General features: G+C 47.1%; 1 long non-coding RNA gene across 1 annotated transcript in view; it reads right to left on the reverse strand.

Moving 5' to 3' along the window:
* Window positions 1–15,879, reverse strand: part of LOC131275899 (uncharacterized) — a 42,911-nt gene extending 27,032 nt beyond the window's left edge. Inside the window, exon 1 of the long non-coding RNA XR_011647289.1 lies at window positions 15,164–15,879. This is a non-coding gene — a long non-coding RNA (uncharacterized lncRNA). The remainder of the gene's footprint in view (window positions 1–15,163) is intronic.
* Between the last annotated feature and the right edge of the window lie 944 nt (window positions 15,880–16,823).

Here is a 16,823-nt window from a genome sequence, read left to right on the forward strand (position 1 = left end):
CACAGATTCCCGTGCTGCTGATAAGGAGAGAAGCGGTCACAGAAGAACACAGCGAATGGACACAGAGAGCAGACAACTGGGGGTGGGAGGAAGGGGAGAGAAATAAAAAATAAATAAATCTTAAAAAAAATAATAATTTCAAGACGGTGGGGATCAGAGCATAAAGCCCAGGGCGGGGCCCCTCTGAGCGCAGGGCTCTCTGTGACCGCCCAGGGAACAGCCCCTGAAGCCAGCCCTGCCTGGAGACCCTCTAGGGACAAGGAGAGAGCAAGTGTCACCAGAGAAGCGGCCGGGGAGGGGGCCAGCAACTATGACCGGAGAGGCCCTCCCTGTTCCTGGGGGCCTGAGTGAGGAACAGCCCGGGCCCAACCCTCCAGCTCCCCTCGCCCTGGCCAGAGCAGACCCCACCCACGGTCTCAGGTTGTGCATTTGGAGCTCCCGCCTCCTGCGATGTACACAGCCACCAGCTGGCCCTAGGGGCCGGGTGCTCTGCTCGGCTTTGATTTGCAGGGCGCGCATCAGGAGTGTGTCAGCCCAGGAAAGACAGGTGGGCCTGGAGGACTGCCTGGTGGAGGCGGCATCTCCATCCAGGAAGCCGCCTGGCGCCCCCGGGCCCAGCCTGCACGAACGCGACACACCCCGACACACCCCAATGGAGCTGCGCCAGGAAAACCTGTCCCCGCGCCTCCCGCCACCCCATCCGGCCCCCGCGCCTCCTGGCTCCCGGGCTCCACAAAGAGCGCCTGTGTGCGGCCCGCAGGCGCAGAGCTGCAGGCGGCACAAAGGCGGGTCTGTGCGGTCCCGCCGGCGGCCGCCGCTCCCTGCCTCCGCCAGGCGCCGCGGTCGGGGCCTCCCGCACGGCCCGGCCGGGGTCTGCGGGCTGCGCGCGCGGCCGAGGAGCGAGCGGGCCGTCGGCCGGAGCCCCGCAAAGGCGCCCCTCCCCTCGGGTGCTCCCTCCGGACACACGCGCGGACCCTGCAGCCCCCCAGGCCCCTGGCCCACGCCGGGCTTAGGTCGGCGGCGGCAGGGCTCCCGCAGCGCTCCCTGGCGGGGGCGCACCTCCGCCGTTCCCCCCACCCCCGGGGGCGCCCCTGCCAAGCCCGCGGGGCCCCGCTGTGCGCAGCAGCAGCACCCAAGCGGGTGCCTGCCGCCGCCTCGCCCAGGCGCCGCCCCCGCGCTCCAGCGGATCCCGAACCGCCCACCCCGGGCCTCTCCCACTGTCCGAGTCTCCCCACCTCGATCCTCTTCTCCCAGGAGCCCTCTTTCCACCTTGACTGAGTGCCCACACGTGCCAGGCCCAGCCCCCGGCCTCTGCAACCTGTCAGCACCTCCAGGGCGGGCTGGGGGCCTCGTCCTCGCCCCTCACCCGCGTGCACAGCAGGTGCTCACCACGTGGCCCTCCAGCTGCAAGACTCCTCCGCCCCTCCCCAGGCCCAGAGGTGGGTTCTGTGCGTGCCCGGAGCCCCCCCTCAAGCCCTTGGGGCCCTTGCTTCTCCTGCTCCACCTGCGCTGGGAACAGCCCAGAAGTGCCGGGGGATTTCAGCCCAGCAGGAGCCACCCTCCAAGACGACCGGCTGGAGGCAGCGGCTCCGCAGGCCAGCTGCCCCTTCGCTGGGGGACACAGCTCTGCAGGACGTCCCCCAGGTTCCTCAGGCTCCAGCGGGATGGAGTCCCAGGTGTCCACAGGGAGCCCACCCGCTGCTGCACCCACCACTGGCCTCCTGCCTCCCCTGTGCCCTTCTCCCCACTCTGTCACTTGTGCCTCCTGGAATCACCTGGCAGGTGGGCTACTGCCCCAGGGGGTCTCAGGTGGCTTTGGTATTGAGCAGCGTCCCCAGGCGTCCCGCAGGCCCTCACGCACGCGTGCAGCAACACTTCTCACGCGCTCCGAATATCAGGCGGTGGTGACTGGATGGAGGCAAAACGTCCCACCGTACCCCTGCCACCCTTTCCCTCAGCTGTTCTCGTTTTGTGGAAAGTAGAACCTGCAGACCAGAAAAGGTGGGAGCAAGGGGGAAGGGGAGGGAGGAGATGGGGCACGGCCCAGGCACCACCTCCAGGTGAGAGAACCAGGAGGATGCCTCGCTCCCTTTCTCTCGCGGTCAGCCCGTGGCTCCTGGCTCCCGGGCACCCTTGCTGGCTTCTCCAGGAAAAGCCCGTGCCGTCGCCTCGTTCCCCTGCCTCCTGCGCTCGGCTGCGCTCCGAAAGGGGGCCAGTGAGCCAGTGAATTTCCACCTGCATCCCAGGTCCCCCGGCCCTGGCCAGCCAGCCGCCCTCTCGGGCCTGCAACGCCCGGCTTCGCAGGGCCTTCCTGTGGATTCAGCCAGTAGGAGACACTGGCGGAAGATGGGGGGAGAGGGAGAGGGCTGTCCCCACTCCCCCCTCCCTCCCCGTGGTCGGGGGGGGGGGGGGGTTCCTGTTGAGCGCCCTCCTCCACGCTGTCACTCACTAGCGGATGGAAATGGGCTCCCCCCACCCCAAAGCCTTCACGACCCGGTGGGAACAGCTCCCCGAAGTTCCCGGTCCTGGGGTGCCTCAACACCCCCTGAGGCCTCCTCCTCTGTGAGTAGCCCCTCCATTTTAAAAACCTCTTTAGGAAAAAGCCAATGGAAAGACTGGAAATAAGCTTGATATAAATATTAAGTTTCTTAAGCCTGATAAATGCACTTAAAGGATTGTATAAACTCCTTGTTCTTAGGAAAATGTACATGGAAGTATTATGTGTCCAAGCAGTATGATATGTGCAACCTGCTCTCAAATGTTCAGAAAAATAGAAAAATGGATGGATAGATAGATAGATAGATAGATAGATAGATAGATAGATAGATAGATAGACAGATGATAGATAATAGATGGATGGACAGATGGATGGACGGATGGATGGATGGATGGATGGAAGGAAGATAGATGGATGATGGATTGGTTGATGTATGATAGAATGATACAGCAAATGTGGGAAAATGTTAAAATTGGTGGATCTGGGTATATGCACATTAGCATTCCCAGTATGGGGTTTATACTTTTTTGTGTGTGTGACCATCCTATAAGTTTGAAACTATTTCAAGACAAAAAGTTTAAAGAAAAAGCGGTGTCTTTAGGGTGCTGCTGGTTTCTTCATTACAGTGACTGATAAATCACCGCCAAGCAGCCCTGAAGGGCACCTGGTTTCAGCCACGTGGCAGATGTCCAGTATTTGACGCAGATGACCTCAGTTAGAATCTCAACTTGACCGTTTACTTCCATTGGCCTGTCTCAGCCTTAGTTTCCACATCTGGAAAATGGGCACAATGACGGCAATGCTCCGGGTCTCAGTATTCTCAAAGCAGCAAGCAAGAGACCCCTCCTCAAGCCAGCTCAGCTGGAGAAGGGGGCTCTACTGAAGGGCAGTGGGGCTCCCGACTCAAACAGGAATGAGACTCTCCTCACCGGCTCTGATTGTCTCCAGGGGTCTGCTTCTCACCTCCCGCCGCCTCCCGGCTGCCCCTGGCACATGGCCAGATATGGCTCCCCTCCAGCTCATGGTTTACATTCTCTCCGTAAATATTGCCTTTATTCCCCTCTCCACAAAAATGAGCGGACGCATGCTGTCCTGCAAGCTTCTTTTATTCACTTAGTATCAGGAATCTCTTCTCATGTCACCAAATAGTCTCCCATACTCTAGAATTACAACCCACTAAGCAGCCACCTGGCATTCCATCGATGCTGCGGCAATATGTATTTCCTTGACTTCTCCCTGGCTTAGGATGTTTTCTCAGTAACTCTCACTGGTGTTTGGAACACCATCCTGTCCCCAGAGCCAGCCCCCAGGATCCCCTTTGAAGCAGGGGACTTGCTGCCTCCCCCACCCCTGGCCCCTCTCGATTTCTTTCCTTGCTGTGTTTCACAGCAGCGAGTACAGCAGGCAACAGAGCAGCGTTTCTCGCTCCAGTCCTGCTTCAACTCGCGCCGAGCTGTCCTGGACCTCCCCTTGGGGGTGAGCCCATCTTCTCTTTGGTCGGCGTTCTCCAGCAGCCATGGCTTTCAAAATGCGCTTGACTCATACTAAAGAAGCTCACAAATCTCTCCTTCCCCTAGAAGGCCGGTTTGGCTTTTTACGTTCAAACAGGTAGCAATTCAACTGAACACCCAGATTCAAATCTTTCCCAAGGCCTTCAAAAGAGGAAGAGACCACCACAGAGCTTTTAAAACTAATGTACGAAATAAATGTTTTAATATTGTGTCAAAGTCCCTGGGGACACAGACGGCACAATCAAACGGGGCAATTTGAGGGGCAATTAATAAAAAGACTATTTACAAGGGTGAGGGTAGGATTGAGGAAACCAACACAGGACAGTGCAGAAACGGGGCCAACAGCACCCGGGACCCATTCCCAAAGGCGACGGCTGGAACCCATGAGGCTGGCTGCAAGGACAGGAACTGGGGCCTTCATAGGCGACACCCAGAAAGGAAGGAGCCAGAGGTAAGTGCCCAGCTTCTCTCCTCCCGCCCTGAGGGCAGCATCCCACTGGTCGGACCCAGCTAGAAAACAGATGTCGTGGGCATCTATTGGTGCAGATGTCCAGCCTCCCAGGACGCAGGACAGAGGAGGGAGGGTGGGGGAGAACAGGAGGGTGGGGCAGAGGAGCAAACAGACGGTACCGGCACAAATGCTGTGAGCACACACAACTTCCAAATTATAAAATTTGAAGTTATGAATTTAGTGGACAGAAACAGTGTTGGGGATTGAATCATGTTCCCCACAAAACACCTCAAGTGCTAACCCTGGTCCTGTGGGGTAAGCTCGTTTGTAAATAGGGCCTCTGAAGATGTTCCTAGTCCTTCATTGAGAGAGTTCTGAGAAGATGGTGTCGGAGTAGGCAGGCAGGGCTCAACTCTCTCTCAAAAACAGTGGAGAAAGGGCCAGAAGCTGTCTGATGGACCTGCTTTGGGGGTCAACAGAGCAGGACAGTGCTGTGCAACCCCCAGAGGACAAGACACAGAGAGATGAAGAATCCAAAACAACAAACTGTGAGGTAGTAAACCCCCATGGCAGCCAGGAAGGGTCCCCACCCCCTACCCTCAAGGCATTAAGCCTGGATAAAACCCCTGGCTCACTGCAGCCAACTGAGAGGGAACAGACATTTCTTCCCCATCAGCTGTTACAAAGGAAGAGGGAGGGTACTTCAGAGGGAGGAGAGTAGTTTCTTTTCAGTGATTACCGGCAGCAGAGCCCACTTTGAATCTCAGCTCCGGCCAAACCAGAAACACCAGAAAGCAGAAGTTGAAAAAAACACCTCCCTGGAAAGGTTTGTCCGCAAGCACCATCTTCTGGCTGTCCAAAAATTGCAAGGAGAAAAATTGCTTTTAGGTCTCTCTTCAGCCCCAACTCCTCATTAGTGGGTCCCTGGCCCGATATTGATGACTTAAGCTGGGCGGTTTTAAAGATTCAGAATAAATTGAACTAAAAATCAAAGAAGAGCTATGAAAAAACAACAACAACAATAACAACATTAGGCAAGAGAGAGAAATTGACCATCAGAGTAAATTCACAAATATATTCAGATGCCTAGACATCAACAAAAAATTACAAGCCATACTAGAAGACAGGAAGATATGCCCAGCCAAAGGAACAAATCAAATATCCTGATGAAATATAGAATTAACTAACCTTGATAATCACACAAATCTCCTAAATCAACTCAAAGAATTGAAAGAAAATGTGACTAAAGAGATAAAGGATATTAAGGAGACACCAGGTGAGCATAAAGAACAATTTGAAAGCCTACAAAGAAAAGTGATAGAGCTTATGGGAATGAAAGACACAATAGATGAGATTAAAAACACATTAGAGGGAAGCAGACTTGGCCCAATGGATAGGGCATTCGCCTACCACATGGGAGGTCCGCGGTTCCAACCCTGGGCCTCCTTGACTTATGTGGAGGTGGCCCATGCACAGTGCTTAGTGCCATGCCACGCAGGGGTGCCCCCCACGTAGGGGAGCCCCATGTGCAAGGAGTGCACCCTGTAAGGAGAGCTGCCCAGCATGAAAGAAAGTTCAGCCTGCCCAGGAATGGCACCACATACACGGAGAGCTGACACAGAAAGATGACGCAACAAAAAGAGACACAGATTCCTGTGCCGCTGACAACAACAGAAGCGGACAAAGAAGAACACGCAGCAAATGGACACAGAGAACAGACAACTGGGGGGGGGGAGAGAGAAATAAATAAAATAAATCTTTTTTTAAAAAGTAGAATACTGTAAGTAAAAGTTAAAAAACTATAAAATTAAATAAAAAATAAAAACACATTAGAGGGAAAAATCAACAAGATGGTAGCAGAGTAAGGAGCTCCTAGAGTGAGCTCATGTGACAGGGTACTTAGTAATCACCCAGAGCTATCTAAAACACCTGTTTGGGGGCTTCAGGAGACCAGAGGAGCATAGTGCAACATCCTTGAAAGAATGGGAGGAGGAGACTGTTTGAAGAATGATGACCAAAATCTTCCCAACCCTTACGAAGGACATAAACATCAATACCCAAGAAGGACAATGCACCCAGAGTAAATCCTAATAGACCTACTCTGAGCACCTACAATTCATAATGACAAATACCAGAGATAAAGAGAGGATTCTGAAAGCACCAAGAGAAAAACATAACATCACATACAAGGGAACCTCAATAAGATTAAGTGTCGACCTCTCATCAGAAACCATGGAGGTGAAAAGAAAGTGATATAATGAATTTAAGGTACTGAAAGAGAAAAACTGCCAGCCACGAATTCTGTATCCAACAAAACGGTCCTAAAAAATGAGGGTGAGTTTAAAGTCTTCACAGATAAACAAAAACTGAGAGAGGATGTTACCAAAAGGCCAGAATTACAAGAGATACTAAAGGAAATGCTGAAGCCTGAAAGGAAAAAACAAGGGAGCAGATATGGCTCAAACAGTTGAGCACCTGCCTCCCTCATGGGAAGTCCTGGGTTTGGTTCCCAGTGCCTCCTAAAGAAGACAAGCAAACAATGAGCAGACACTGAGCAAAAACAATGTGCAGAAAATGAGTAAAGAACAATGAGCAAGACAATGAGCAAAAACAAATTAGCAGGAAGTAGATGTGACTCAAGCAGTTAAGCACCCACCTCCCAAGTGGGAGATCCTGGGTTCGGTTCCTGGTGCCTCCTAAAGAAAAAACAGACCACAAACAGACAACAAGCAAAAAACAACAAGTAGACAGTGAGCAAAACCAACAAGCAAATAGATGAGGGCACCATCTCGGAGATAAAAACAAACAAACAAGGTTGAGAGACTTGGAGAAGAGTGTAATGACAATTATTAGGAAGGATAAAGGCAGACAATAGTAAGATATGACAACAGAAAGCCAAAGGATAAAATGGAGTACGTAAAGCCTTTACAGTAATAAGATCGAATGTTAATGGGTTGAACTCCCCAATCAAAAGACATAGACTAATAGAATGGATTTTAAAATATGAGCCATCTATATGCTGTCTACAGGAGAGTCACCTCAGACATAAGGACACAACCAGGCTGAAAGTGAGAGGTTGAAAAAATATATTCCATACAAATAGTAACCAAAAAAAGCTGGAGTAATGATACTAATATTAGACAAAATATATTTTAAATGCAAAACTGTTATAAGAAATGAAGAAGGTCATTTTGTATTGATAAAAGGGGCAATTCACCAAGAAGAAATAACTAATACATGTTTATGCACTTAACCAGGGTGCCCCAACATACATGAGGCACGCTGGCAAAACTAAAGGAAGAAATAGATGTCTCTACAATAAAAGTTGGAGACTTCAATACTCAGTATTGGATAGAACATCTGGACAGAGGATAAATAAAGAAAAAGAGAGTATGAATAATACGATAAATGGATTAGATCTAACAGACAGTTATAGACAGTTTGGAGCATTACACTCCAAAACATCAGGATAAATGCTGTTTTCAAGCACTTATGGATCTTTCTCCAGGATAGACCAAATGTTGGGTCACAAGACAGGTCTCAATAAATTTAAAAAGATTGAAATTATACAGAATACTTCCTCTGACCATAATGGAATAAAGCTCAAGATAAAAAATGGACAGAAAATTCATAAATATATGAAGATTACACAATACACTTTGTTTATGTTTTTGTTTCTTTTTTATCCCCCCCACCCCACCCCCGTTGTCTGCTCTCTGTGTCCATTCACTATGTATTCTTCTGTGTCTGCTTATATTCCCATTAGTTCTCTGGGAACCCATCCTGGGACCTTCTGGAGTGGGAGAGAGGTGATCATTCTCTTGTTCCACCTCAGCTCCCTAGTTCACTGCATCTCATATTGTCTCTTCTCTGTGTCTCTTTTTTGTTGCATCATCTTGTGGCACCATGGATGGGCTGCACTCCTATGCAGGGCTGCATTCCTTGCATGGGGGCCACTCCTTGAGCAGGGGGCACCCCTGTGCAGGGCGACACTCCTTGAGCGCAGCAGCGGTCCATGTGGGCCAGCTTACCACATAGGCCAGGAGGCCCTGGGTATCAAACCCTGGACCTCCTGTACGGTAGGCAGAAGCTCTATCCATTGAGCCATATCTGCTTCCCCTAAACAATACACTCTTAAATAATCAGTGGGTCAAAGAAGAAATTTAAAGAGAATTCAGTAAATATCTTAAGACAAATGAAAATGAAAACACAACATATCACAACCTATGGGACACCATGAAGGCAGCACTGAGATGGAAATTTATAGCCCTCAATGCTTACATTAAAAAAGAAGAGCTAAAACTGAAGGTCTACCTGCACACCTGGAGGAACTAGTAAAAGAACTACAAACTAATCCCAAACGAAGCTGAAGGAAAGAAATAGTAAAGATCAGAGGAGAAATAAATGAAATCAAGAACAAAAAAACAATATAGAGAATCAACAAAACCAAACGTTGGTTCTTGGAGAAGATCAACAAAATCGACAAACCCTTAGCTAGACTGACAAAGAAAAAAGAGAGAAGATGCAAATAAATAAAATCAGAAATGAGAAGGAGGACATTACCACTGACCCCACAGAAATAAGAGATATCATAAGAGGATACTAGGAACAACTGTACACAAAACAAAACAAAACCAAAAAACTAGACAACGTAGACAAAATGGACAAATTCCTAGAAACATACAAACAACCTACACTGACCCTAGAAGAAATAGAACAGCGCAACAAACCAATCACAAGAGATTGAAACAGTCATCAAAAATATCCCAAAGATGAAAAGCCCAGGACCAGATGGCTTCACAGGTAAAAGAATTCAAAGACAATCAAATACCTGTCTTCCGGGAAGCAGATATGGCTCAACAGATAGAGTGTCTGCCTACCATATAGGAGGTCCAAGGGTTCGATACCCAGGGCCTCCTGGCTTGTGGGTGAGCTGGCCCATGTGCAGTGCTGCTGCACACAAGGAGTGCCAGCCCACGTAGGGATGCCCCCACTTCAGGGTGCCCCCCACGCAAGGAGTGGACCCTGTGCAAGGAGAGCCACCCCACCCGAAACCACAGCCTGCCCAAGAGTGGTGCCACACAGAGAGCTGACGCAGCAAGATGACGCAACAAAATGAGACATAGATCCCCTGATGAGAATACAAGCAGACACAGAAGAACACACAGGAAATGGACGCAGAGAGCAGATTGGGGGGGAGGGGCGAGGAATAAGTAAATCTTTAAAAAAATAACAATATTCCTCAAGCTATTCTAAAAAAATGCACAGAAGAGAATGCTACCAAACTCATTCTGTGAAGCCAACATCACCCAATACCAAAACCAGATAAAGATAGAGTGAAAAAAGAAAATTACAGACTAAATCCCTAATGAATTTATTAATAGATTCAAAAATCCTCAACAAAATACTTGCAAACCAACTCCAAAAGCACATTAAAAGAATTATACACCACAATCAAGTGGACTTTATCCCAGGTAAACAAGGGTGGTTCAGCACAAGAAAATCAATTAGTGTAAAAAAACCACATTAATAATTTGAAAAAGAAAGATCATAAGATCCTCTCTATTGATGCAGAAAAGGCATTGACAAAATACAGCATTCTTTCTTAATAAAAACACTCCAAAAAATAAGAATAGAAGGAAGCTTTCTCAATATGGTAGATAGATGCATGTATGAAAAACCTATACAGTATTGTACTCAGTGGTGAAGGACTGAAAGCTTTCCCACTGAGATCGGGAAGAAGATAAGGATGCCCACTGTCACCACTTGTATTCAATATTGTGCTAGAAGTTCTAGCTAGAGCAGTTAGGCTAGATAAAGAAAGAAAAGGCACCCAAATGGGAAAGGAATAAGTAAAACGTTCACTATTTGCTGATAATATGAGCCTATATCTGGAAAATCCAGAAAAATCCACAACAAAACTACTAGAACTAGTAGATGAGTCCAGCAAAGTGGCAGGATACAAAATTAATACAGAAAAATCAATAGTGTTTTTATACACAGTTGATGAGCAATCTGAGGAGGAAATCGGAAAAAAAAGTCCATTTATAATAACAACTAAAAGAATTAAATATTTAGGAATAAACTTAGCCAAGGACATAAAGGACCTATATTCACTATAAAACAGTGGAGTAGGTGTAGCTCAGTGGTTGAGCTCCTGCTTCACATGTACAAGATCCCAAGTTCAATACCTGGTACCTTCTAAAAAAAAAACTACAAAACATTGCTAAAAGAAACCAAAGACTCTAAATGGAAAGACATTCTGTGTTCATGGACTGGAAAAATAAATATTAAGATGTGAATCCCACCTAAACTGATTCATAGATTCAATATAATCCCAATAAAAATCCCGACAACATTTTTTGCAGAAATGGAAAAGCCAATTATTAAATTTATTTGGAAGGTGTATTAGTCAGCCAAAGGGGTGCTAAAGCAAAGTTCCAGAAATCTGTTGGTTTTTATAAAGAGTATTTATGGGGTAAAAACATACAGTTACAAGGCCCTAAAGAGTCCAACTCAAGGTTTCTTCCTTACCAAACTCTGTTGCCATGTATTGAAGCAAGATGGTAGACAATGGCTGGGAGGGTTCAGCCTTCCTTATCCTCTTAAGGCTCCATAGGTCCAGCTTCTTCCAATGTCAGCTCTAGGCTGGCAGAGGGTTTGACTCTCTTTCCAGGGCTTGTTTCTTTCCAGGCTCAGCTGCTATGTTCTCTTCACTAGGTCTGCTGTAAACTATCAGGCAAATGGCTCATCTCTCTTCCTGGGGCCTCTGCCATGTCTATGAAGCTGTCTCTCTTTCTCTGTGTATCTTCTCTGTGTATTTACTTCTGTGTCAGAGTCCATTACATCAGCCCACCAAGGGAGCAGGGACTCAACCGTTCACACCCTAATGACGTGGACAAATCAAAGCCCTAATCTTGATTTAATCAAGTAAATGTAAAGCCTTTAAATTTACCTCAATCAAAGGGTATGATGCCCAGAGAAACAGACCAGTTTACAAACATAATCAATATCTCTTTTTGGAATTCATAAATAATATTGAACTGCCACAGAAAGGTAAGAGGCCCCAAATAGCCAAAAATGTCTTAAAAAAGAACAAAGTTGAAGGACTCTCACTTCCTGACTTTAAAGCATATCACTTAGCTACAGTGGTAAAAACAGTATGGTACTGGCATAAAGAGAGCTTGACCAATGGAACCAAATCAAGAACTCAGAAACAGACCCTCACATCTAAGGTCAAGTGATTTTTGACAAGGCTGTCAAGTCCTCCCAGCTGGGCCAGAATAGTCTATTCAACAAATGGTGCTGGGAGAACTGGATATTCATATCCAAAACAAAGAAAGAGGACTCCTATCTCATAACTTATACAAACATTAACTCAAAATGGATCAAGGACCTAAATATAAAAGTACAACCATAAAATTCCTAGAAGAAAATATAGGAAAACATCTTCAAGATATTGTGGTAGGTGGTAGTTTCTTAAACCTTACATCCAAGCATGAGCAACAAAAGAAAAAACAAATGGGACCTCCTCAAAATTAAACACTTTCGTGTTTCAAAGGACTTTGCCAAAAGGGTGAAAAGGCTGTTGACTCAATGGGAGAAAAGATTTGGAAATCACATATCTAATAAGGGTTTAATATCCACGATATTTAAAGATTTAGTACAACTCAACAATAAAAAGACAAATGACCTGATTAAAAAATGGACAAAAAACTTGAGTAGACATTTGTCCAAAGAAGAATTACAAATGCCAAAAAACAAACGAAAAAATGTTCAACATCTCTAGTAGTTAGGGACATGCAAATCAAAACTACAATGAGATATCATTTTCACACCTATTAGAATGGTTGCTATTAAAAAGTTAGAAAACTACAAGTGTTGGAGAGAATGTGGAGAGATAGGAACGCTTATTCACTGTTGGTGGGAATGTAGAATGGTACAGTCACTGGGGAGGACTGTGGCGGTTTCTAAGGAAGTTGAATATAGATTTACCATGTGACATGGCAATTTCATTACTAGGTATACACCCAGAAGAACTGAGGGCAGTGACATAAATAGACATCTGCTCACCTGTGTTCATAGTGGCGTTATTCACGATCGCAAAAAGTCGAAAACAACCCAGGTGTCCATCAACCAATGAATGGATACACAAATTGTGGTGTATAAACATAATGGAATTTTATGCAGCTGTAAGAAGAAATGAAGTTGTGAAGCATATGACAACATGGAATAACCTGGAAGACATTATGTTGAGTGAAGCAAGTCAGAATCAAAAGGACAAATACTCTATGATTGTGTTATTAAGAACTAAATAGAGAAGTAGATGTGGTTCAAGCAATTGGGCTCCCATCTACCATATAGGAGGTCCAGGTTCGATACCCAGGGCCTCCTGGTGAAGGCAAGCTGACCTGTGTGGCAAGCTGGCCTATGCAGAATGCTGGCCTGCACCGAGTGCTGCCCCACACAGGAGTGTTGGCCCACACAGGAGTGCTGGCCCACACAGGAGTGCGGGCCCACGCAGAGAGCTGGTGCAGCAAGATGACACAACAAAAACAGACACAGAGGAGAAATAATAAGAGACACAGCAAACCAGGGAGCTGAGGTGGCTCAAGAGAATGATCACCTCTCTCCCACTCCGGAAGGTCCCAGGATGGGTTCCCAGAGCTGCCTGATGAGAATACAAGCAGATATAGAAGAACACACAGCGTATGGACAAAGAGAGCAGACAATGGAGGGAAGGGGGAGAAATAAATAAAATCTAAAAAAAAAAAAACCAACTAAATATATTGTGTAAACTCAAAGAGCTAATAATTAGAATATTGTTTACCAGAAAATAAAACGAGAGTAGAGAATGCAAAGCTAAGGGTTAATCTGTTGAGAATTGGTAAAAAGTTGTTTGTAGATCTTTGGAAATGAACAGAAATGGTGAAAGCATATCATAGTATTTGTAACTAGCAGAGCTATTATTTGGGTATTATAGTGGTTGAAAAGGAAATTCTAAGGACAGATATATTACTAGAAGGAAAGCTTAAAAATGTAACTTGGGACTTTACAGCATAGTGAAACTTCATGTGATATATGAATATGGGTAATATTGCATATATAGTACTGTTTTTACAAAATATAAATACAAATAAACTAGAGAGACAGAAACAGAATAGTAGCTATATGTATGGGAGGGGAAGCAGAGAGAGATTGAGAGGGAATGAGGTATTTTTTGTTAGTTTGTTTTTTATTTTATTATTATTATTATTGGAATAAAGAAAATGCTCTAATAATGATCAAAGGGATGGAGGTACAACTATGTTATTATATCACATACCATTGATTGTACGCTTTGGTTGGATTTATGCTTTATTAATATGTATCAATAAAATTGCTTTGTTTTTTAAAAAATCTCACTAGTTAAGGGGTGCCCAAATTGAAGGAGGGTGGGCCATCATCCAGTATGGCTGAAGTCTTTCTAAGCAAAGTATTTGGGCACAAAAAGGAGGCCCCAGGGAGAAGCGGAAGTCAGTGGGAACCCAGAGAAAAAAGGAGGGGACATGACCATGTGACGGAAAAACCAAGAAACTCAAGGATGGCAGCCAGCAACGAGCCCTGGAGGAAGCAAGCCTGCTGGCCTCTGACAGCGCCAGCCAAAAAACCTCATGTTTAAGCCAATCCATCGTGCGGTGTTTGTCATAGCAGCCAGGAAGCTCACACACTAAGGAACAATTATTTGCACAGCGAAATGATTTTTCGTTTGTTTCACCAACATTCAACTAGTTTCCTTTAAATAACAAACTTGCTCTGCAATTACAATTTTCTATGGTTCCATTATGAAAATTCCGCTTACTGAGGGCTCTTTAGGACACCGACTGGGTAAATAAAGTGATGGCGCACTCTTGGGTTGGCTTTGGGTTAAGCGTACTTTCTCCAAATGCCGTCCCCTCCCCCAGGGACCTCTTGGGCTTCTGGACTCCTGAATTCCATCCAAACGCGGAGAAGGCAGATAATTCCCCAAAAGGAAATTGGAGGGCCGCTGCGGGGGAGAGCAGATGCTGGACGGCCACAGAACGCCAACCATCCATTCCACGAAGGCTCAGATTAACTTGCAAAGGTCACGCCATTTGATTTGCAAGCCCTGAGCTCAGATGGAAATACCAGCCTGTCTTCCTCAACAGCTCCTGCAAATATTCCAGGCAGCCTTCCACCTTGAACGATGCTCCTGAAGTCCCACCTCAGCAGGGTCTCTCCCAAAGACCTTCTTCCTTGGCGCTCCCATCCACGTGCATCCTGCCTCCGGGGTCCTGGCAGGTAGCCAGCGTTTTCCAAGTACATTCCTTCCCAGGGGACTTGTCTGCCCGCTCGGTGTCCCTGCCGTAAGGCATCATGGCCGAGTTATACCTCTCTGCTAATCATTCAACATATGACACCAATGAGGGTAGACCCCAGGTCCAAAGGGGAGCTCAGCTCAAGTCCTAGGCCAAACCCACAGACCCCGCCCCACGAGCACGTGGCTGGAGCCACGCACCAGGCCCTGCTCCCGGGTAGCCTATCCCCAGCACCCTGCTGGCACAGGACCTCAGAGACAGAATTCACCGAAAGAGAACCCCAGCATGCCTGCAAGAGGCCCGTGGCACTGTCTTAAGCATCATGCTCAAAGCCCTCCCCACTTCTCGTTCCATCTCCCCCCTCCTCACTTCTCGTTCGACTTACCCCCTCCTCATCTTCTAGCAAGGCGGAAGCAGGGAAAAATGGATCAGGCAAGCTCCACCCTGAAGCCAGAAGACTAAAACCGCACCAGGTCACAGGACACTGTGTGTCTAAGAAGCTGTTTTTAACAACTGACCTTTTCAGACAAATCCCAGCGAAATTCCTCTCTTGGCACCATCTCTGAAACCGCAGAGTGGGGAGAGGTGTGGAGCACGGACACGTAACCCGCCCATGGTGTGCTCCTGGCGCTCTCAATGACATCTCCTGTGCCCTCTTGAAATGCTCATTGTTTTCTGGCTTGTTCTCCGTAGACGTGCTGATTCCTTATGTCATATTTCCTCAATGGAGCCATTGTCTCCTGCCAGAGCCTCCACCGGCTTTTGTCTTCACATGCATCAGCTCACCCCAAAGCCCTGCTCTGTGGGGAGCATAAGGCGGTGCTGGCAGGACTCACAGGCGGGCTTTCCTCCCCCTCAGCACAGGCAGAAGTCCCACTCGTGGAACTGGAGAGCTGCTCTCCACCCCGGAACTGGAGCCGGAACTTGGCAGACCTGAGTTTGGCAGATTTCCTCAAGCCCTCCGACTCTGATCTTTCCTGATTTTCTTCTGGTCACATCAGTAGATCCAGCCTTCAAGACAGGCCTGGATGAGCCCCACCTCCTGGAAATCATGCTCCATGCAGTTCCCTCCCTTATTAAGTCGGGCTGACTTGTGCAATCCATAGTGGAAACAGCAGCATGTGAGGGGGCAGAAAAGACACTGTGTCCTCCACCTTGCTTTCTCTTGGGTCACGTGCTGCCCACCATGTTGTGAGGACACTCAAGCAATCCTCCAGAAGAAGGCCACACAGAAAGGAGCTGAGGCCTCCTGCCCACATTCAGAAAGAACTCACCACCCACATGAGTGCGCCATCTTGCAAGCAGATCCTCCAGCCCCAGTGGAGCCTTCGGATGACAACAGACCCAGCTGTGTGCTGACTGCAACCTCACAAGAGACCTTGGACCAGGACCACCCAGCCCAGCTGCTCATGGATTCCTGACCCACAGGCACTGAGAGATATTAAATGGTTATGTTGTTTTAAGCCACTATGTTTTGGGATGATTTGTTACACAGCATTAGATAACTGGTATTCTGAGGGATAAAGGCAGAAGAGGTCAGCCTCCTGGGGTCACAGAGCAGAGTGGAGAAGACAAGGGGCAAAAGGTAAATAAAATAGCACACTTCATTTCTTCATCTTTTACCATCCTGTCTCTCATTTTTAAATATCAAGTAAAAATGACAGTAGTCCCCTGTGCTTCAACCAGCAATGAGAACTCCAGAACCATCCTCTTCTACAAACTGGGCACTGCCCTTCCACAAAGTACCTCAAATTATGTTCTTATAAAAATTGCATCACACAATCGATTACTAAAATCCTACCTTCCTTTTCATGCAAACTCCTGCCCAGTCAGAGTCCCCCCACCCACTTCTGTATTTGAGTAAAGGAGTCCAATTTAAAACTTAAATTTCTCTCTTATCTTGACTAAAGTTCCAATGTGTCAAAATCATTTTCATCTCAGTTTGGATTTCACTTTCACTCTTCCCTCCAACATTTTGTCATCTGCAAAACTGATGCCTTAGTTTCTTGCTGTCTTCATCCCAAATCTTGGGTGAAATATTGACC

This window comes from Dasypus novemcinctus, chromosome 24, assembly GCF_030445035.2.
Source record: "Dasypus novemcinctus isolate mDasNov1 chromosome 24, mDasNov1.1.hap2, whole genome shotgun sequence".
Classification (NCBI taxonomy): Eukaryota; Metazoa; Chordata; class Mammalia; order Cingulata; family Dasypodidae; genus Dasypus; species Dasypus novemcinctus.